The sequence below is a fragment of the Herpailurus yagouaroundi genome, unplaced genomic scaffold (genome assembly GCF_014898765.1).
Source record: "Herpailurus yagouaroundi ecotype Mexico unplaced genomic scaffold, PumYag 186, whole genome shotgun sequence".
Classification (NCBI taxonomy): domain Eukaryota; kingdom Metazoa; phylum Chordata; class Mammalia; order Carnivora; family Felidae; genus Herpailurus; species Herpailurus yagouaroundi.
This window is the reverse complement of record NW_024412417.1, coordinates 17791629-17815667: the sequence shown is the minus strand read 5'-3', so window position 1 is coordinate 17815667 and position 24039 is coordinate 17791629. Positions and strand designations below refer to the sequence as shown.

Here is a 24039-nt window from a genome sequence, read left to right as displayed (position 1 = left end):
TCTATACTCTAAACATGCTTCAGAGATCTCACAGTGGAAAAACCTCTGTCTCTCCATCTACCACCAAGCCAGGATCTCAAGAACACATAAAACTACAAAATGACTGCTTCTCACAAAGATGATGCCATTAAATTAACTTCATGCTATGAACTAAAAATGTCGAACAGAAAACTTGGTTTGGTAAATTGCTTTCTCGCTCTGATTTTTGTACCTCACTGCTCAACCCATTTGTTTATCATTAAAAGCAGGGTCATAGCATGATGCCTAATAATATCAACAGTGGAATCAGATGGCCTTAATAGGATATATTTTGAAGTGCTTACAAGACATATTACAAATAACAAGTATTTATGAGTTGAAGAAAAAATCGTTAACTACAAGCAGTGAAGTGTTTAATAACAGGACAAACAGCTTATTCTCTGTACTACAATTCTTTTCATCCTATTATAACCCTCCCCGAGCTAGGCCTGAACATGGCTGATGGGAAACCATCTTCACCCTCAAGATTAATTACACATGTGTAGCTAAAAGACCGATTTGTCACCAGGAAGATGTCAAATCTCGACACGGACAGAAACAGAACCATGTTGTAGTCAAAACAGATTTGCTGGACAGTTATTTTAGGCTTCCAGCACAGGTTACATCTAATTATCCAGATTGGACATGAGAGACATAAGTACATATATACAGCCCTGCAGATAATAAAATGTTAATCAAAATCTATTTAAGTTGCTTTAAGCAGTTTTAACTAAGAGAAGGCTACCAGACTTTGCAAATAAAATTCCAGGTGCCCAGTTACATTTGAATTTCAGATGAACACTTTTTTAGTTTACACATATCTCCAATAGCAATTGACATACACACACAAAGAAATTATTCACTATTTATCTGAAACCTAAATTTAAATGGTTATCCATTTTCTCTGGCAATCTTAGGCTAAGATCTAAGCAAGGGGACTACCATTGGAGTTCACATCAGTGTAACAGAGTGTTAACTGGGGTTTTGGTCCATGCAACAAAATACAACAGGTGATGTGTATCAAAGCTAGGTGACAGACAAAATGTAGAATGCACAAAAAGAATGTACAAAAACTGGTTCCACGCTCCTTGGACCATTCAATCAGATCAAGATTATAAAAAGGGGGGCGAAGCATTTAGAGAATGAAAAATATATTTGGGGGAATGTTTCTATGGAAAAAGCTGGGCTTGAGCCTCACCTCCAGTCCCCAAGGGGAAAAGAGAGGAGTTTGTCATTCACGATCTCAATGAAGAGTAAGGGTTTCAGCCAGAGACCCTAGAGGGACCTAATCCTCTCCATAACTGAGAGATACCATGGACTGAGAAAATTAGAGTAACCTATTTCAGGAAAAGAAAGAGACAACATGGTTCTATTTGCAAAGGAATTATACTTCCATTAGTAAAAGCCAAGAAATGTTTGATTCCCATGGACCAAATGTGGGCTGTAGGGGAAAGAGCTGGTTTGGAGCATGAAACGACTTGGTGTAGAACCAGGATGGGGATATCTCCACACCAGGGCTGAGGTCAGGAGGAGAGATGTTCTCATGTGCTGTGAGAGCTGCCACTAAAAAGGGCTACTGAGAGGGTCTTCATAGTACCCACAGAAGAAAGTATCAGCTACAAACACCCACCAGGGCCAGAGTTAGAAACCAGCTTATGAAGATACCAGCCACCAGCCAGCAAAGAATTTCCCTTCCTTATTTCCCTTGTTCCCTCCTTCCTCTTTAACCTTGGCATGGTCCAAAACTACAGCTGGACAAGTCCAGCCCAGGAACATTACCGATAAGCTTCTCTTTCTCCTCCTCAAATGCCGGAACCTAATATCTACAGGCCTGGGCCCCTTACTCTGGATTAAAACTCAAAATGCTAATTAATATCGTACACTGATTATTTTTGCATTTTGCACGAATGCTGTCTTATCTCTTAAAGTAACTGCATTACTGTACGGTGAACATAAACATTTTGGGACCCGATAAGTTTTAATCTGGTGGACAGAAACAATCTCGGCTCAACTAAAAGTTTAAAGAAGCAATATGAATTACAAATAACACAGTTTAGATTATATCTGATATATAGTGGTTATATTGGAACAAAGATTAAAATGGAGCCCTTTCTATGAAAACCAGTTTGGCTGGAACAACTTTCAAGGAAAATCCATCTATGTCCACCTGTCCATCACATTGATTAACCAGGAAAGATGCTGCCGGCTGCTGTACTGTCCACTTTGGCCACGCTGTTCTCTTGCTGGCCACATGAAGAGCCAGTTTCAATTCGAAAGCCTAATTACCATTTTGTGCATTTAAGAACATATCGTTGAGTTGTTTTTTATTTTGTTTGTGTTTTTGTCTTTTGTGGGTTTTGTCTGTCTTTGTTTTTACTTCTGAAAGTCAGCAGGAAGATAAAGACACTGTACATAAAAATGCTTCTAAACTTGTCTGAGGTTTTTTCAGACCTAAGAAAGGTTTTACTTTGAGTCGATTTGTAGGGTTTGTTTTTTTTCCAAAGATTTCATTCAGTGTTTTTTTTTTCCATTTTTTGTGCCAGTTTTATCCAACTCTCAAGGATTCCCAGATTCCTTTCTGCAAGAAAAGGAACAATGCTAGACAGATTAACCTCCAGAAACTGAGAACAAGAAAGATATATAAACATATCTGGAATCAATAACAAAATCTATTGCAATAATGTATAACACAAGAAACTCCTGACACAGCCATAGCCAAAATGTAATGCTAGCCAAACATTGCACAATGCTGAAGGCAGCTGTCAACTCCGAAAATAAAAATAGTAGATAGTGTCACCACAGACAGAATGTACAAATTCCCATAATACAATTCTCACCTGAACATAGTACAAGAAGAGCAAAAACGTAGAAGCCTGATCCATTCACCTGTGTCTATCTCTTAAAATTTGCAAATGTCCAAGATGGTTAGTAGTTATCCTGTTGTATTTCACAATAAAGAATAACTAATGCTACATTTGGAAAAGAAGGGAAAGGGATACTTTTAAACAAAAGTAAAATTATATGTAGTCTTTATATATAGTATCTTGTGAGTCTATCAGTATAACTCAGATTTATATATCCAAAAGTATTACTTATTTTGGTTTTTCTAATTTCTTATCTTTTTTTAGAATTGAGATATAATTAGCATATAACATTGTATTAACATTAGGTGTACAACATGATTTGATATATGTACATATTGCAAAATGATTACCACAACAAGTTTAGTTAGCATTCATCATGACACATAGTTAAAATTTGTTTCCCTTTGAGAACTTTTCAAAAAAATTTTTTAATGTTTATTTGTGAGAGAGAGCACTCACACTCATGTGCACGAATGGGGGAAGAGCAGAGAGAGAGAGAGACAGAGACAGAGACAGAGAATCTGAAGCAGACTCTGGGCTATCACGAACCATGAGATCATGGCCTGGGCTGAAGTCAGAGGTTCAACCAACTTAGCCACCCCAGTGTGCCCCACCTTGAGAACTTTTAAGATCTACTCTCTTAGCAACTTCCAAATACATAACACAGTGTTGTTAGCTATAGCTCTCATGCTGTACATTCCATCCCCAGGATTTACTTATTTTATAACTGAAAGCTTATATCTTTTGGCTTCTTACACCTATTTTGTGCCCACCCACCACCTGTAACAACCATCAATACATTCTCTGTATCTATGAGTTTGTTTGGGTTTGTTTAAATACATTCCACATATAAGTGATATCACATAGCATTTGTCTTTCTCTGACTTATTTTACTTAGTGCAATGCCCTCAAGGTCCTTCCATGTTGTTGCAAAAGGCAGGATTTTTTTTCTCTAAAATATGCTAAAACCCTAATTTTAGGTCGGTAACCCCAAAATGCTATCTATTGTGCTTTTAAACATTTCTGGAAAACTATGCACTAATAGCAACCAGTTCTTCTGAAGAAATTTAAAAAGAAAAAATAATCCTGTGTAGTGGGTCACAAACTAGGAGCCCTGACTGCCATCTCCTACTTCAAATCTCAGTTCAAGTGACAACATAGCAAAGCGAGAGAAGCTGAAAAAACCTGGCACAAACATACACCTTTGCTTCTTCACCAGAAACAGTTTTGAAAAGGCGCATATGTGCCAATGACTAATTCCACCTCGAAGCTATAGTCTAGAAGGGTCTCTAATCTAAAACACATTTGACAAAAATTTCTCCTCACTTGCCACCCCCATCCTTTCCCAGTACAGTATTTAGGGTGTTTTTTTTTTTTCCAGTGGAATAGGCAAGATAGATGCAATATAACCAAATATTCAAGTTAAATTCCATCTTGCCCATGCAGGTTAATCAGAACAGTATCTGAGCCAACTGATTCCAAATAAACCAAGCTCTCTCATCTTCAGAACATTTATTTCTTTAGGTTCTATTATGAGCTTCCCTTTGAAAGCTATTCCTATAACAGCTACAATAGAACGCTAAAGGACATTTTTCATGTCTTGGAACTCCTCTTTGGTTTTAATCAGGATGAGCTTGAGGGGCTCAGTCTTGTTTATTACAGAATCTTTTTCTTTCTGATGATTAAACTGACACTGCTATGCTATTGTTATTGCATTTCACTTTTTTTTTGATTCAAAACATACTCATGAACAGGCCTGAAAATTCAGACAAGTAGAAACAAAGGGGCAGAAATCATCAATTTTTCTTCAACTATTTATTCTAACAGTTTTGGTTTTCTAAGCCTTTGACAAAAATATGTACACCTGAAACATATATAATTATATATATGGTTTTCTGTATTATTCTTTTTATTTATTACTCCATTAGCATTTCCATGTTTTTACATAATCTTTGTAAATCTATTTATTTTACATAATATTTTAATAAGTGAATGTACCATGGTTTATTTAATTCTTTCATTATGATTGGACATTGTGTTTCTAGTTTTCACAATTTTAATGCTAGAGTATTAATCTTAGAGTATAAATCTCTTTTCAATATTTGGGATTACTTTATTATGGCAGATACTCAGGGGTGGAATTACTATTTAGAGGACACTATGTTTCTTAAGACTCTTCATACATATTGATAAACTGCTATCCAGAAGGGTCATACTGAATAACTGCCTCCGGCAATAACTAGAACATTCCTTGGTACATTTACCAGTGTTTTCATCCCAGGCTCATTTGCATTTTTGCTAATTTGATAGAGGAAGAATTGGACCTCATTGTGCTTTGCAGTGCATCTTTGAAAACTCAGAGACCTTTATGCACATAAAGAGTTTAAAACCTTATAAATCCTTTTATGTAAATTAGTAATTTTCCAAATCCTTTCCTCCCACCCAAACACACAGCAACCATTTCCTACTCCCCAGAGGCAGAGTTTGTTCTAGCCATTGTTGCTGCCTCATCCTTTGACCATGAGACCACACATTTATGGGCCTGGAACAATATGACCTCTCCCTGTCTCTTTTTGATTGCTGATCGCAATTGAGGTGATCCACCTTGGCATGACAATGAGCTGAAGGTGTCTTCTTATGTGGGTGCACACTAAAATGCCCCTCTCATAAAGTCAGGATATTAAACAACTTGATTCTTGATTCTTGCTCCATAACATGTTTCACTCAATAGTCTATCCCTGGGCTACCGTGTCAGTTGTATTTCAACAACTCAGCAACCCTCAAGAATAATGAAAGTCAATTGTTCTTACTTAGCTCTGTTCATGGAGCTGATTTTCTCCATCTTTTATGGTCCAGGTGCATTCAGTTAGTTACAAGATAAATAACTTCTGCCTTCCTCTCAAGAAACCTTATAGATATTGATGTATCCCACAACCTGCCTTTGCTTTTCCAGGGTAAGGTTCTCAAAGAGCAGAGTTCACACCCATATTAGAAAAAGCAAGTGGCTGGTGTGAGATGGAAGTTCTGACTCTATTAATCTCTGATGTGACTTTACTGTTACTTTCTGGTGTGACCCTGTGCAAGGTCCTTAATGTTTCTGTGCTTTAATTATTTGCCTGAAAAATAGGAAAAGTATCTACCTCATTAGGACTGTTATGATTAAATGAGCTGGTGGGGGGAAAGGTGTAGATATGGGTGTGTAGAACTTCAACAACAAGCGTCTCACACATAAAGTCACATACATGTACAAGCTAGAACTATAATTTTATTCTACTTAATTCCTGAAATGAAAATCTTGGTTCATAGTTGATGATATTTGACATTTCACACAGCTTAATTGTATAACGTTTTGAGGTATAGCACAGAACCTGGCTGCTTTTTGTGTTCTGTCACATACTTACTGTTAAAGTATTCATATTGACATTTGAAGTTCTAAGACATATACATCCAGCTGGATTCTTATCAGGACTGTCAAATTCATAAATGAATTTGGAGAATCGACGCCTATATAATAGTTAATCTTACCAGTTTATAAATATGTCCCTCCATTTGTTTAATACCTACTTCATAATCTCTTCTCAGAATTTCATCAGAGAGGCAGGAACCACTGTATATAAGGCATTTGTTACCAGAATTGGGTCTTATGCAATTATGAGAGCTGCCTAAGCAGTGTCTGTAAGTCTGCTTTCTTTCCTCTGATGCTAGAGCTTGAAGTTCACAGGGAGGGAAGTTGGGAAGAGAAGATGGATTTAACATTGGGAAGAGAGAGGACAAGCAGGAGCTGCAAGCCATGAGGAAAGGACAAAACTTATGCCAATTCTCATCACCTGTGATCTTGATATGGGTGTCCTACATAGAAAGCTGGTGTCCTTCATCACAGAACGAAATGCACACCTGTGAGGAATAGCAGAGTTAAAGAAGGATCCAGGCAAAGGTGGTAAAGCTGCAGACCCAGCTACTGTGTCACACCAAAGTTTGAGATCGCACCAGTGCCTCTGTGTTGAGAAACACCAATGTTTCTGTTTAACTTCCATCTCTCAAATAGCCTGTAAAAATGTCTCTAGTGGCCCACTATAATTGGAAATCTACAGAGAATTCTGAGAAAGGCAGTTCAGTCTAGTCAAAGTGAATGTTACAAAGCCACCACATCGCTCAATAGAATTTATTTAATAGATTATGAGTGGTCTGTACTTCTAATATTTATAATAGGCTACTACTATAATAGACTACTCCTACTATTATAAGTCTTATACTCCTAATTATTTATAATCGCCACTGTGATCTCTACATATGGTGTGGTCTCTACACAATATGTTTACGATATGGTTGTGAATACCTTAATGCCTTTGTCTCCTTTCCCCCCATCATACATCATAGTAACTCAAAACTAGTTATCCAACACACTGTTCTCTCAGCACTGAAGTAGCTGATTTATAGCTAGAATAAAACTCAAAAACATGTTAAACAGATCAACTTTGACTTCCTACTTTAGCCGTCATTGCTGCCTTTCAAACTTACTATTATATAATTTTTCACATCTCCAGCACCTCCTCTCCTGAGTGGAGTTCTCACAGTTCTAGAGACTGGCAAGTCCTAGGTCACGGTGCTGGCCACTTTGATTCCTTGATAAGAGCTCCCTTCTGGCTTGCAGATGGCTACCTTCTCACTGTGCACTTGTATGGTGGGGAGAGATGAAGCAAGCTACCTGACATCTCTTCCCATAAGGACACTAAGCTCATTATGAGGGCCCTATCCCATGACCTCATCTAACCTAATTTCCACTCAGGTACCATCTCCAAATACCATCACACTGGGAGTCAGGGCTTCATCATATGAATTTGGGGCAGGGGGAATACAATCCACAGCATCTTTCTTCATCATCCTCAGTAAATGATTCTGTGTCTTATTTAATGTAGAAATGGAAATAATCAAAAGAAAACATTGGCATCAACCCACTTTCATATCAATGCTTTACACTTGAATTCCTGTACTCTGCACCTTTCCTGTTACAGTGGCCAAAATATACATCCTATTGAACCAAATACTCAACTTGTTCATTAAATTTCATGCTTTCCTGTCCACTGAAGAATCTCAGTCCAGCGAATGGCCCTCTTTGTCCTATATTACCAATTTTCCCTCTCTACCGACTCTTCCTGTAAACATGCAAACATGTTGTAATATCTCTAGTATCTATAAAAACTCAGCCTTAATTTTACCTTATCCCATAAGTTGCCTTTAGAGAGAAATTCACAATACCTATTCTCTCCATCTCTTCTCTTCCCACTCTCTCTTGGACTCCTCTCAAATGGGCTTTCATTGCCACCACTGGATAAAAATTGCTCTTGACAAGTTCACCAGTGACCTCATCAATAAACCCAACCATCAGTCTCCAACCTATCTAATCTGGTAACAATTAATAATATTAATGATTCCCTCTACCAAAAACTTTCTTCTTGACTTTTAAAACAAAAAGTACTTAAGTCTCCTCCTACTTCATTAGCCATTTTTTCCCTAAGATCTTTTGCTAGACTTTTCTCATTGCACCAACTTCTTAATGTCAGAATGCCTTATAAACTCAATCCTCAGACCTCTTCTCAATTTATACTCCATCCTTAAGTGAGCTCATCCAGTCCCTCAATCTTAAAATCATTCATAACTTGATGATTCCCAAATGTGTAGCCATAGCCCCTGTCTTCAGACTCATATATGCAACTACCTAGTTAACATCCCTACTTAGATGTTATTTGGCATAAAAAGCTTAAAATTCAAAACAAAATTGTTGATTCTTCTTACCCCCCATATAGTTTTCCCCCTGGTATTTCCTTTCTTACTGAATGGCAACTATTCATCCAATTACACAAGACAACAAGTGTGGAATCATCCTGATTCTTCATTCTCCTACATTGAAAGAGCCAATCTATCAGTAAATCTTACTGGTTCTTCTTTCAAAATACATAAAAAATTTATCCACTTCCTACCAACTGGCCCAAGAACTCTTATCATGGAAAAATTATAAAAGCCTCATAAGTAATCACTCTGTCTCCAATCTTGTAAGTTCACAGTCTAATCTTTATAAAGTTTCCAAATTTTTAGATTATATCAGATCTATGCTCATAATCCAAAGTCCATGCATAGTCTAAAAATCCCATATCGGGGCACCTGGGTGGCTTAGTTGGTTAAGCATCTGACTTCAGCTCAGGTCACGATCTTGTGGTCCGCAAGTTCAAGCCCCGCGTAGGGCTCTGGGCTGATGGCTCAGAGCCTGGAGCCTGCTTCCGATTCTGTGTCTCCCTCTCTCTCTGCCCTTCCCCCGTTCATGCTGTGTCTCTCTCTGTCTCAAAAATAAATAAACGTTAAAAAACATTTTTTTTTAAATAAATAAAAATCCCATATCATGGCACATAGGTTAACTATACGACCATATTTCCATTCTCTCCCTTACTTATTTACACTGGACTCCTTGTTATATGTAGAACAATACAAGTGTGGAGGAAAAAAACATATCAAGTGTGCTCCAACTGCAGGATTTCTGCATCTATCATTTCTCCTTTTTTGGATTTTTTTCCTGCTAAGATAACATCATGGTTAAATAATTACTTCTATCAGGTCTCTTTTAAATTCCATCTCATCCCAAAGCTTTTGTTCAACACCCTTAATAAATCATCACCCCTGCCATTTCTCTTTCCTCTTATTCTGCTTTCTTTTTCTTCATATCACTAATCAAACCTGAAATAGGTGGGGAGCCTGGGTGGCCTGGTTGGTTAAGCGTCTGACTTCAGCTCAGGTCATGACCTCACAGCTTGTGAGTTCAAGCTCCACGTTGGTCTCTGCACTGACAGCTCAGAGCCTGAAACCTGCTTTGGATTCTGTGTTTCTCTCTCTCCGCCCCCCCCCCCCCGCCCCGCAAATTAAATAAACATTTTAAATATAAAAAAAAAAAACAAATAGCATGAACTGCATAGATTTGAAACTAGTTTCCCATGTCTCACTGAAACCACGCACTGTTATGACTCTGGGTGACTTCCTTACCTTTCTATGATGAATTTTCCACATCTTTAAAATAAGCATAAAATAGAATCTATCTCACAGAGCTGTTTAGTCATGGGTTTTAAACATGTTTGTGAGAGAGAGAGAGAAAGAGAGGAACAAAAGCACTTAGAGAAATGAGTATGTGGCATATGAGCATTACATATACATTAATGCTAGAATAAATATCATTATTTGTCTCCTCCCTTAAGAATGTAAGCTCAGTGAAAGCAGTACTTTTATCTCTCTTGTTCCTCATTGTATCCCTAGTATTTAGAATACTAACTTCACATATTTATTGAATGAATTTTTTACTGGTCACTTTCACTTAAATTTGAATACTTGAGTCTTTTGACTCTTCTTAGTATCCAAACCTATCAACTATAAAAATATTTTCTTACCTTCCTATATTTACTATTCAAATATATGTTTTACATACTTTTTAATTGACTAGAACTTTTCTATTGTTATTTTTTTGAAAGAGAGGGCAAGAGAGTGCACACATAAGAAGGGTAGAGAGAGAAACCCATGGGGCTCATAAGTCATGGGACTTGATCTCATGAGCCATGAAATCATGACCTGAGCTGAAACCAAGAGCTTGATGCTTAACTGACTGAGCCACCCAGGCTCCCCTACACTTCTTTTTAATGTAATACAGTGGTAAGACTTTATTTTGGTGTTGTTTGTTTGTTTTCTCATTTAGCCTGGTAGGAGTAGTGAGGGTTTCTGTGTGGTAGCCAGCTGTGCAATCTAAGCACATGGGCTCAGATCATATGGACATGAGCTCAACTTCCAGCTCTAACTTACCAGCCCACTGACATTGAGCAGGATACTAACTCTGCCTGATTCTACTTACCTTTATATTTCCTCAAAGGTTAACTGTAAAAGTTGAATAAAACAAAAACGATAATGTAAGTGAAGTGATTCACAAAATATCTAACATACATTACAAGGTGAATAAATTTCAGGCGTCTCTTTCCCATTATCCTTCTTTTTTTTTTTCAATCATACTGAATCCTCATAGTCAATTGTTTGACATGTATGCATACAAAATGTACTAAATGTTACTCATTAATCCGGCCACTGAGATAGAAGTTCTCACAGTCTGGTATGAGATCATTAAACAACTAATTATAGTGTAATACAAAATGTGCCTGAGAGCAGATGTTCAATTATTGTTTAGTGAATAAATGAACAAATGGTTAAGTATAAAGCTTAACCTATAGTATATATCTCTTTCTAGAGATTTAAATTTATTATTTATCCTATATCAGCAAAGACTAAAAATTTCAGCTCCTGTAAATATAGCACAGTATACCTTATGTATGTCTGTGGCTAGAAATGGGAAGGGGAAGATATGGGAGATGGAAAATGGAGTATGTAGACCCTCAAATAGTAAAATTACATCATGGTTTTGGTGCCTTATTAAAGAAAAAGAAGGGTTTCAAAATAGAAAAAAAATTTCAGTAATTTGCTTTTATAAACATCCAATTCCATCCTTGGCCATATATTCAAATAGTTCCACAAGAAAGTGCCATTAGCACAAAATAAAATGTTTCACAAGACTTCTAAATACTTTGTTTCCTTTTCTGAGTTTCCAATAAGAACTTAATTGTGAGATAAGGCACAAGTACAAAATACCATCCTGATATTTTTCCAGTTTCAGAAAAACAGACATTAAAGTTAAACCAAAAAATATATTCACCTATCATCATCCATCGTTACTTAGAAAGCAATAGTTGCCTATCCAAACAGAGTTGATTGATCGTAGTTTTTCAAAACACACATGAATGGTTTTGGACAGATGTTTCATCAATGATAAATTGGCCTTGAGGGAAAAACGACCACTTTGGACAAAAGCCACATACCCACATATTAGTTTCGGCAGCACTCATTTGAAACTGTTTTCTAATCTTAAATTTCTAAGTTAACTTCTGTAAAAATAAATATTAAGAAAGTTTTAAAATTATATTTAAATAAATCCTCTAAAGGCTAAGATGACAGTTTTAAGTAACCTACTAATCAACTTTCCAATTTTTATGGCAATAATGTTATTGGCAATATTTTACCAAGCGGTTGATGACATCAACCACAAAACCCTGTTTGTAAATACATATTATCACATTAAGGGGACACTGTTTTGATTTTTAGAAGCATTCCATTTAAGTTCTGGCCTTAAACTGACTAATACTTTTTCTTGTACTGGTTGTATTTCCCTCTCTTTTTTAATTTTTAAATGATTTAAAAAAATTTTTTTTAATTTTTTTTCTTCGTTTTTTTATTTATTTTTGGGACAGAGAGAGACCGAGCATGAACGGGGGAGGGGCAGAGAGAGAGGGAGACACAGAATCAGAAACAGGCTCCAGGCTCCAAGCCATCAGCCCAGAGCCTGACGCGGGGCTCGAACTCACGGACCGTGAGATCGTGACCTGGCTGAAGTCGGACGCTCAACCGACTGCGCCACCCAGGCGCCCCAATGATTTTTTAAATTTTTAAGATTTGAATGTAAATTTCAGTGAACACAGTGTAATATTAGTTCCAAGTGTACAGTATAGTGATTCAACGCATCCATACACCACCCAGTGCTCATCAGAACAATGCACTCCTTCATCCCCATCACCTATTTAACTCACCCCCCCACCTCCATTTTAGTTTTGACAATACACAGTGGGAACTGTGGGAAATATTCCAATCAAAATTAAAGACTCTGATTGGCTAAGATTAGCATGGCTAGTACCAGAAGGTGTGAAATTATCTCTTAGATATTCTTCAGAAAGTAGGGTGGAAGAAAGATATGTAATAGCTTTCAAAATGTTTCCAAGGAAAATTCAAGAATTTCATAGCTAAGTAGTCACTAATTATTGAGATGTTTCTGCTAAATTCATGTTAAATGTTCTCTACCATAGAATTTGACACTCACACATATCACCACACAAAACAATGAGGGTTCATGATGAACTTATCTCAGTGTACCCACCCCATCTTCACAAATTGTTTTCTTGGTCAAATAGTTCATAGTTTAAATGGTAAAGATGATCTAGCCATTCCTGGAGAGTTTGCTATTCTGTTTGACTTTAAAATTTGTATACTTAATACCTCTCAAAGAATATTCTTGTGAGGGAGAAGGGATGAGCTGTGATAACCTAATCAGGTTTGATCTCCCTACTTATAACTGTTTCAGAAACCTCACAGCATTATGGAAATAACTCCCCTTAGTAAACTTTGGCCAAGGCCATCCATGCCTCTCTCCCACCTGCTGAGGAAGATCAGAATGTCCAAGATCTTAGACTCAAAAAGAACACTATAAAGAGTCTGATTCAAAACTGGCAAATTGAACCCTTCTCACTGTTGTCCAAAACAATGACCTGAGCTCCCCTCCTCTTCACCAGGTCAACCCCTACCCAACCTTTGAGCCTCTCTGGCTTCTCCTCTGGAAATTCTTCATTGACTGACAAGTGCTTATCCTGGGAGTTCACTTAGAATCTTTGCTCACCTCAAGCAATTTCTCAGGACATTTACCAAATAATATTGGGTAGTTCAGATGTACACTATTCCCTCATCCTCATAGTTGAATCACACTCCCCACCCACCCCCCCAAAAAACCGCTGTGTAAATTGGTTTACACTGGACATTTTACCATTTACAACTTTAAAATTCTGCGTAGGTATCTATCTGCTTTAAAATCACCTTCTTTACCATTCTCCTTATGACAGCATTCTGGCCTCCAGAATTCTGTCTTTATTCTGCAGAGCAATTCCACTTACAAGCATATCAGGTAATTTTGAGTCTTTGACAAAGCAAGATCATGCAAACAGTATCTACCCTCTCCAGAGGGCAATTTGTCTATTCCAGTGTTTCCTGATTATACTCGTTGAAATCTTTTCCTATCTGATGAAAGAAAAATAACATCAGGACTCTGCAGTTGTTTGTTCTGGAGCTCTACCAGTGTGGTTACCTTTTATGTTTCTACTTTATTTCCCATCCCATCTCCAGCAAATGGTTCCTTACCCTATACTGTCTTTACACCTATTCTCTACCTCACGGTCACTGCTTACTTATAGTTTCTAATTCCCTCATAACTTCAGCCTGTGCATTCGATCACTATGGCCTCTCTGACTTTTGAACTTCTCCCAATACTACCTACTTCAAATATTCAAACTAAGAAAGCTGATCACCTAGCTTATCCTTTAAATCTGGTCCTATCACAGCTTATTGGCCACCATATGGATTGACTGTCCTTTGTTCAAGGCCTAGCCCTGGTCCTCCAGTCATCCATAGTTTTGATTATTCCATGGTACAAAGGGGATCATCCAGCCTCACACCTTCTGCAGCTGTTGCTGATGGCTTATTCTTCTTAGATTGGGCCAGAGAGAAGCGACTATTAGTTATGCCAATTGCAGTTTCTTCTTCACTATTGTAATAGATGTGTGGTCCCCAAACTCCAGCTCTAGGAGCCACACTCCTGTGAGTGTGGCTGTTAAACACTCATAGTTCTCCCCCTTTTCCAGGGAACTTTCTTCAGCTGATAGAGCTGCCTCACCCCCAGCACACACACTGGATTGCTGCTTTTTTCCCTTTTCAGCCTAATTATCCTGCCTTACATCCTCTTACAGATTTTTTTCTGAAGAGCTCTCCCTCAAGATATCTGCATCTGAATTCTTGTGTCATATTCTGCATCTAAAGAACATAACCTCAAAAACCTAAATAAAATAAGCTCCCTTTGCAACTCTATTGGAAACCAGTGATTCTGCCAGCAACTTCTGATAGAAATAACCTTATATTTTGAAATCCAGAATTGAGATTCTATTTTGATTTAAAATTTTTTTTTTCAACGTTTATTTATTTTGGGGACAGAGAGAGACAGAGCATGAACGGGGGAGGGGCAGAGAGAGAGGGAGACACAGAATCGGAAACAGGCTCCAGGCTCTGAGCCATCAGCCCAGAGCCTGACGCGGGGCTCGAACTCACGGACCGCGAGATCGTGACCTGGCTGAAGTCGGACGCTTAACTGACTGCGCAACCCAGGCGCCCCTCTATTTTGATTTTAGACACACTATCATTCTAATGGAGATGTAAAATTACATAATTCATCTATAAATAATGTGTATAAGTTTGTGGTGAAATTGAATGAAATGAACTATAACAGGTTTGGCAATTGTATATATAGATCATATTTTTAATCAAATTTCCAGTACTCAAATTATTTTATATTATTCAGATATAACTGACATAGAACATTAGTTTCGGTTGTACAACATAATGATTCAATGTTTGTATACATTGCAAAATGACCACATTAGTACGTCTAGTCAACATCCATCACCACACATATTTCCAAATATTTTTTTCTTAAATGAAAACATTTAAAATTTACTCTTTTAGTGGCTTTGAAATATACAATACAGTATTAACTATAATCACCGTGTTGTACATTACCTCCACGACTTATTTATTTTATAAATGGTAGTTTATACCTTTTGACTCCCTTCACTCATTTGCCCATGGCAACAATCAATCTATTCTCTTTATGAGTTTGGCTTTCTATTTAATTTCACAAATAAGTGATATCCCGCAATATTTGTCACTCTCTGACTGACTTCAATTAGCATAATATTCTCAAGGTCCATCCATGTTGTTGCAGATGGCAAAGTTTCTTTTATGGCTTAATAATATTCCACTGAATACATATGTGACATTTTTTTATCCATTTATCCACCAATGGACATTTACATTGTTCTCATGTCTTGCCTGTTGTAAATATGCTTTAGTGAATGTAAAAGTATAGGTGTGTTTGAGGTATTGTTTTTGATTCTTTTGGACAAATAACTAAAATTGCTGGATCATATGGTAGTTCTATTTTTAATTTTTGGGGGGACCTGCATACTGTTTTCCATAGTGGCTGCACCAATTCACATTACTATCAACAATGCAGAAAGATTCCCTTTCCTCCATATCATTGTCAACTCTTGTTACTTCTTGTATTTTTCATAATAGCCTAACAGATGTGAGGTGATACCTCATTGTGGTTTTGATTTGCATTCCCCTGATTTGTGATGTTGAGCACTTTTTCACATACCTGTTTGACATTTGTATGTTTTCTTTAGAAAAATATCTATTCAGATCCTCTGCCCATTTTTAATTTTTTTTGGTATTTAATTGTATGAGTTTTTATATATGTTGGATCTATCCATTATCAGATATATGGTTTGCAAATATTTTTTTCCCATTCTGTAGGTTGCCTTTTCATTTTGTTGATGAAAGAGATGATTTCCTTTTTTGTGCAGAAGCTTTTAGTTTAGTTTGGTTTTCTTAGAAGCTTTTAGTTTGATGTAGTTCCCACCTGTGTTTTTTTTTCCTTTGCTGCCTTTGCATTTGGTGTCAAACCCAAAAAATCATCACCAAGACCTTTATTAAGGAGCTTACCACCTATGCTTTCTTCTAGAAGTTTTATGGTTTCATGTCTTACATTCAAGTCTTCAATCTATTCTGAGCTAAATTTTGTATGTAGTGTAAGATAGGGATTCTGTTTCAGGGAGCCTGGGTGGCTCAGTTAAGCATCCAACTTCAGCTCAGGTCATGATCTCACGGTTTGTAAGTTCAAGCTCCACACTGGGCTGTGTGCTGACAGATAGGAGCCTAGAGCCTGCTTCAGATTCTGTCTCCCTCTTTCTCTGCCCCTCCCCCACCCCTCAAAAATAAACGTTTAAAAAAAAAAAAAAGATAGGGGTCCTGTTTCATTTTTTGCATGTGGCTGCCTAGTTTCCCCAACATCATTTACTGAAGAGAGTATTCTTTCCCCATTATATATCCTTTACTCATTTTTAATTTAATTTTTATAAGGTATAACTGAGGTACAATATTATATTAGTTTTGGATATACAGCAGGATAATTAGATATTTGTATATGCTGTGAAATGATTACCACTGCAGGTCTAGTTAACATCCATCACCACAGTTATAGAATTTTTTTAAGAGAAATTTATTTTGACTTTTAAAAATTTTATTTCCAGTTAGATAACATACAGTGTTATTAGTTTCAGGTGTACAATATGATTCAACAATTCCATACATCACCTGGTGCTCATCATAACAAGTGCATTCCTTAATTCCCATCACCTACTTAACCCATCCACCTTCCCTCTGGTAATCATCAGTTTGTTGTCTATAACTAAGAATGTATTTCTTGATTTGTCTCTTTTTTCCCTTTTGCTCATTTGTTTCTTAAATTCCACATAAGAGTGAAATCATACAGTCCATCCATGTCATTGCAAATGGCAAGATACCGTTCTTTTATATGGTTGAATAATATTCCTGTGTGTGTGTATCAATGGACACTTGGGCTGCTTCTATATCTTGGCTATTGTAAATGATACTTCTATAAACAAGGGTTCACGTATCCCTTTGAATTAGTGTTTTTGTATTCTTTGGGTAAATACCCAGTGACACAATTACTGGATCATAAGTAGTTCTATTTTTATTTTTAAGCTAAGGTTTTGAGAGAAAGAGAGAGCATGCAAGCCGGGGAGGGGAAGAGAGAGAAGGAATCCCAGAGAGAGAACCCCAAGCAGGTTTTGCACTGTCAGTGCAGAGCCCGATGCAGGGCTCAAACTCAGGAACCATGAGATCATGACCTAAGCTAAAATCAAGAGTCACAGGCTTAACCGACTGAGCCATCCAGCTGCCCTTGTAGTTCTATTTTTTATCTTTTTGAGGAATATTCATACTGTTTTCCATAGTGGGGGCAGTAGCTTGCATCCCCACCAACACAATTGTTCCTTTATCTCCACATCCTCACCAACACCTATTGTCTCTGTGTTGTTGATTTTAGACATTGAGACAGGTGTGAGGTGATATCTCCTTATAGTTTTGATTTGCATTTCCCTGATAGTAAGTAATGATAAACATCTTTTTATGTATCTCTTGGCTCTCTATATGTCTTTTTTGGAGAAATGTCTGTTTCTGTGTTCTGTCCATTTTTAACTAGATTATTTGGTGTTTAGGTATTGAGTTTTATAAGTTCTTTATATATTTTGTGTACTAACCCTTTATTGGATATGCCATTTGCAAGTATCTTCTCCCATCTCATTGATTGCCTTTTAGTTTTGATTATTGCCTTCACTGGGCAGAAGTTTTTTATTTTGATGTAATCCCAATAGTTTATTTTTGCTTTTGTTTCTCCAGCCTCAGGAGACACATCTAGAAAAAAGTTGGTTTAGCTGATGTCAAAGAAGTTACTGTCTGTGTACTCTTTTAGGATATTTAAGGTTTCCGGTCTAACATTTAGGTCTTTAAGCAATTTTGAATTTATTTTTGTGTATGTGTAAGAAAGTGGTCCAGTTTATTTCTTTTGCACGGTGCTATCTAGTTTTCCCAACACCATTTGCTGAAGGGACTGTCTTTTTCCCATTGGATATCCTTTCCTGCTTTGTCGAAAATGAATTGACCATATAGTTGTGGGTTTACTTCTGGATGTTCAATTCTGTTCTATTGATCTGTGACTTATTGTAGCACCATACTGTTTTGATTACCACAGCTTTGTAATATAACTTGAAGTTCAGAATTATTATGCCTCCAACTTTTCTTTTTCAAGATTGCTTTGGCAATTTTAAGATTGTTTTAGTTCTGTGAAAAATGCTCCTGGTATTTTGATAGGGATTGCATTAAGTGTGTAGATTGCTTTGGGTAGTATAGACATTTTAACAATATTTGTTCTTTGAATCCGTGAGCATGGAATGGTTTTCCATTTGCATCATTTTCAATTTTCTTCATCAGTGTTTTATATTTTTCAGAGAAGAGGGCTTTCACCTCTTTGATTAGGTTTCATCCTAGGTATCTTATTATATTTGATATCTATATAAATTACAAGGGAGATTATAAATGGGATAGGTTTCTTAATTTCTCTTTCTGCTGCTCATTGCTAGTGTATGGAAATGCAGCAGATTTCTTTATGTTTATTTTGTATCTGTGAATTACAGAATTTGTTGATAAGTTCTAGCAGTTTTTCAGTGGAGTCTTTTGGGTTTTCTATATGTAGTATCATATCATCTGTGAAAGTTTTACTTCTCCCTTACTGATTTGGATGACTTTTATTTCTTTTTGTTGTTGACTGCTGTGGCTAGGACTTTCAGTACTACGTTGAATAAAAGTGGTAAGAGTGGATATCCTTATCTTTTTCCTGATCTTTGGAGAAAGGCTGTCAGTTTTTTCCCTGTTGAGTATGATATTAGCTGTGGGTTTTTCATATATGGCCTTTATTGTCTTAAGGTATGTCCCCTCTAAATCTACTTTGTTGAAGGTTTTTATCATGAATGAATGTCGTACTTTAAGTGCTTTTTCTGCATCTATTGAAAGTATCACATATCCTTATGTTTCCTTTTATTAATGTGATGTGTATCACATCATTTGAAAATATTGACCATACTTGCAACACAGGAATAAATCCCACAGAATTGTGGTGAATGATTTTTTTTAATGTATTGTTGGATTCAGTTTCCTAGTATTTTGTTGAAGATTTTTGCATCTATGTTCATTGGGAATATTGGCCAATACTTCTCTTTTTTTTTTTTTTAGTGTTTAGTGGTGTCTTTATCTGGTTTTAATAATAGGATAATGCTGTTGTCATAGAATTAATTGTGAACTTTTCTTTCCATTTCGGTTTTTGGAATAGTTTGAGAAGAATAGCTATTAATTCTTCTTTAAATGTTTGGTAGCATTCACTTATGAAGCCATCTGGTCGTAGACTTTGTTGGGAGTTTTTGATTACTGATTCAATGTCTTATTGGTTATCAGCCTGTTCAAATGTTAGATTTCTTCCTGTTTCAGTTTTGGCAGTTTATGTGTTTCTAGGAATTTATCCGTTTCTTCCAGGTTGTCCACTTTGTTGGCATGTAGTTATTCCTAAGATTCTCTTATAATTATTTGTATTTCTGTGGTATTGGTTGTTATTTTTCCTCTCTCACTTGTGATTTTATTTATTTGAGTCTTTGTCTTTTTTGGTTGGTAAATATGGCTAGAGGTTTATCAATTTTACTGATTTTTTCCCCCAAAGTATCAGCTCCTGGTTTCACTGATCTGTTCTATTAGGATTTTGTTTTGTTTTTAGTTTCCATGTCATTTATTTCTGCTCTAATTTTTATTACTTACTTCTGCCAGTTTTAGGTTTTATTTGTTCTTTTTCTAGCTCCTTTAGGTGTAGGTTAGGTTTGAGATTTTTCTTGCTTCTTGAGATAGGCCTGTATTGCTATAAATTTCCCTCTTACAACAGCTTTTGCTGCATCCCAAAGGTTTTGGGCCATTTTGTTTTCATTTATTTCCATGTACTTTTTATTCGTTAATTTCCTAGTTAACCCAATTTTTGTTTAGTAGTATGTTATTTAACCTCCATGTATCTTTGTTCTTTCCAGATTTTTTTTTCGGGATCAACTTCTAGTTTCATAGTACTGTGGTCAGAAAAAATGCATGGTATAACTTACATCTTCTTGAATTTGTTGAGGCTTGTTTTAAGGCCTAATATGTGATCTATTCTGGAGAATTTTCTGTGTGTATGTGGGAAAAAAATGTGTATTCTGCTGTTTTAGGATGGAATGTTCTTAATATATCTGTTAAATCCATGTCTTCCAGCGTGTCCTTCAAAGCCATTGTTTTCTTGATTTTCTGTTTTGATGATTTCTCCATTGTTGTGAGTGGGATATTCAAGTCCCTTATTATTGTATTATTATGGATTAGTGATTTTGTTATTATTTTATGTATTTGGGTGCTTCTATGTTTGGTGCATAAATATTTATAATTGTTATGTTTTCTTGTTGAATTTGTCTGCTTTATGATTAGATGGAGTCCTTCTTTGTCCTTGTTACAGTCTTTGTTTTAAAGTCTATTTTGTACAACATAAGTATTGCTACACCAGCTTTCTTTTGACATTCATTGATATGAAAGTTATTTCCCTATCCCCTCACTTTCAATCTACTGGTGTCTTTAGGTCTAAAATGAGTCTCCTTTAGGCAACATATACATTGGTCTTTTTTTATCCGTTGTGTCACCCTCTGTCTTTTGATTGGAGTGTTTCTTTCATTTCTGTTCAAAGTAATTTTTTTTAATGTTTATTTTTGAAAGATAGAGACAGAGTGTGAGTGGGGGAGGGGCAGAGGAAGAGAGGGAGACACAGAATCTGAAACAGGCTCCAGGCTCTGAGTTGTCAGCACAGAGCCTGACGCAGGGCTCAAACTCTGGAATGGTAAGATTATGACCTAGGCTGAAGTTAGATGCTTAACCAACTGAGCCACCCAGGCACCCCCAAAGTAATTACTGATATGTGTCTATTGTTATTTTGTTATTTGTTTTGTGGTTGTTTTTGAAGATTTTTCTTTGATCCTTTTTTGTCTTTCTTTCATGGTTGGCTGATTTCCGTTAGTGATATATTTGGATTTCTTTCTCTTCATTCTTTGCATATATATTAGTGGCTTTTGAAATATGGTTACCTATAGGTTTGTATATAACCTCTTCTGCATATCGCAGTCTATATTAAGTTGATGGTCATTTAAGTTTGAACACATTCTTTATTCCTCTCCTCCCCATGTTTTATGTATATGTTATCATATTTTACATCATTTTATTTTGTGGCTCCTTGACTGATATTTTACATAAATATTCATGTTTACTTCTTTTGTGTTTCCTACATTTATACTATCACTTTTGGTCTGTTCTTTCCACTCAACCAATCCTCTTTAATATTTCATTCAGGGCTAGTTTAGTGGTCATGAATTCCTCTAGTTTTTGTTTGTCTGGGAAACTCTATCTCTCCTTCTGTTCTGAATGATGACCTTTCTGGATAGATATTCTTGACTGCAGATTTTTCCCATACAGCACCTTGAATATATCATGTCACTCCCTTCTGGCTTGGAAAGTTTCTGCTGAAAATTCTCCTGCTAGTCTTATGGAGGATCCCTTGTATGTAGTATCTTCTTTTGTCTTGCTACTGTTAAAATGTTTTCTTCATCACTATATTTTTCAAATTTAATTACAATATGTCTTGGTGTGGATCTGCTTTTGTTGATTTTTATGGGGATTCTCTGGACTCCTGGATCTGAATATCTGTTTCCTTCCCCAAATTAAGGAACTTTTTGGCTATTATTTCTTTAAATATACTTTCTGTCCCTTCTTTTCTTCTGGGATTCCTATAATATGAATATTACACTTGATGGAGTCAGAGTTCCCTAAGTCTATTCTTTGGCACAATTTTTTTGTCTCTTTTGTTCAGCCTTATTACTTTCTATTACTCTGTCTTCTACGTGATTTTTTTCTCTGTGCTTCTAGCCTGTTCTTCATTCCATCAAGCATGTTTCTCATTTCATTTACTGAGCCTTTTATCTCTGCTGTTATTCCTTATGTCTTTGTTAAGGGTCTCACTTGTGTCTCCCAATTTTTCTCAATTCCAGTAAGTATCCTTACGATCATTGCTTTCAATATGTTATCATACTCCATGAGGTGGAGTGCCTGGGTGGCTCTGTTGATTGGGCATCTGACTTTGGCTCAGGTCATGATCTCTCAGTTTATGGGTTTGAGCCCCATGTCAGGTTCTGTGCTGACAGCTCAGAGCCTGGAGCCTACTTCAAATTCTGTGTCTCCCTCTCTTTCTGTCCCCCCACCCCCAATGCTCACGCTCTGTCTATCCCTCTCAAAAATAAACAAACATTAAAAAAATTAAAAAGAATACTCCATGAGGCATGTTACTTATATGTTTTGCTTAGATCTCTGGCCCTGGTCTTGTCCTGTTCTTTGGGATAAATTTCTCTGTCTTCTTATTTTGTCTAAGTGCCTATTTCTCTGTGTAGGTTAGTATTTGTTGACATGTAATTGTACATAGTAGTCTCTTATCCTTTGTATGTCTATGGTACCAGTTGTAAAATTTCCTCTTTTGTTTCTGATTTTATTTGAGTCCCCCTTTTTTTGTTTCTCTATGGGTCTAGCTAAAGTTTTGTCAATTTTATGTTTTCAAAACTGATAATTTTATTAATCTTTTTAACTGTCTTTTTACTCTCTATTTCATTTATTTCTGCTCTGATGTTTATTTCCTTCCTTCTACTAACTTTGAGATTCATTTTTTTTTATAGTTCCTTAGACTGTAAAGCACCTTGGTTTTTTTTTCTTATATTTGATATAGACACTTATCAATATGAGTTTCCTTCTTAGAACTGCTTCTGTTGTGTCCCATAAAGTTTGATAGGTTTACTTCTTTTTTCATTTGTCTCAAGGTGGTTTTTGATTTCTCTTTTGATTTCTTGATTGACTCATGGGTTTTATAGTGGCATGTTTCATGTATTTGTAAATTTGCCAATTTTATTTATGTGACTGATTCCTTGTTTCATACTTCATGATCCAAATTATTTCTCTCTTTGATTTCTTCATTGACTCATTGGTTTTATAGTGGCATGTTTGATGTATTTGTAAATTTGCCAATTTTCTTTGTGATTGATTTCTTATTTCATACATCATGATCCAAATGATTCTTATTTTGATTTTAAACTTGTTAACACTTGTTTTTCAGCCTAGCATATAGTTTAGATAATGCTCCGTATGTTCTTGGGAATAATGTGTATTCTATTGCTCTTAGATGGAATATTCTGTATAGGTCTGTTAAATCCATCTGATCTAACACATTGTATAAGACCAGTGCTTCCTTATTGATTTTCTGTCTGGATGATCTATCTCTCCCTTTAGGTCTGTTAATATTTGCTTTATGTATTTAGTTGCTCCTATGTTGGATGCATAAATATAAATATTAAGTCCTCCTTTTGGATTGACCCCTTTATCATTATATCATAACCTTCTTTATTATATCCCTTGTGTTAAAGTCTATTTTGTAGCTAAATATAGCTACTCCTGCTTTCTTTGGGTTTCAGTTGCATGGAATACCTTTTTCATCCTTACAGTCTCAGTCTGTGTGTCCTTTTATCTGAATGAGTCTCTTATAGGTAGCATATAAATAGGTCTTTTTGTTTTTGTTTTTACCATTTAGTTACTCTGGTCATTAGAAAATTTAATCCATTTTCATTTAAATACTGTTAGATATGTACTCAAGGCCATTTTTTAAATTAATTTCTAGCTGGTGTAGAATTTTTCTTTTCTTTTTTTTTTT

At 36.1% G+C, this 24039-nt stretch overlaps 1 long non-coding RNA gene across 1 annotated transcript in view; it reads right to left on the bottom strand.

The window, feature by feature from the left end:
• Nucleotides 1–292: 292 nt before the first annotated feature.
• Nucleotides 293–24039, bottom strand: part of LOC121042849 (uncharacterized) — a 38896-nt gene continuing 15149 nt past the window's right edge. The window contains exons 3-5 of the long non-coding RNA XR_005796487.1: nt 6710–6776; nt 2856–2987; nt 293–2596 (exon numbers count right to left, since the gene is read on the bottom strand). This is a non-coding gene — a long non-coding RNA (uncharacterized LOC121042849). The remainder of the gene's footprint in view (nt 2597–2855; nt 2988–6709; nt 6777–24039) is intronic.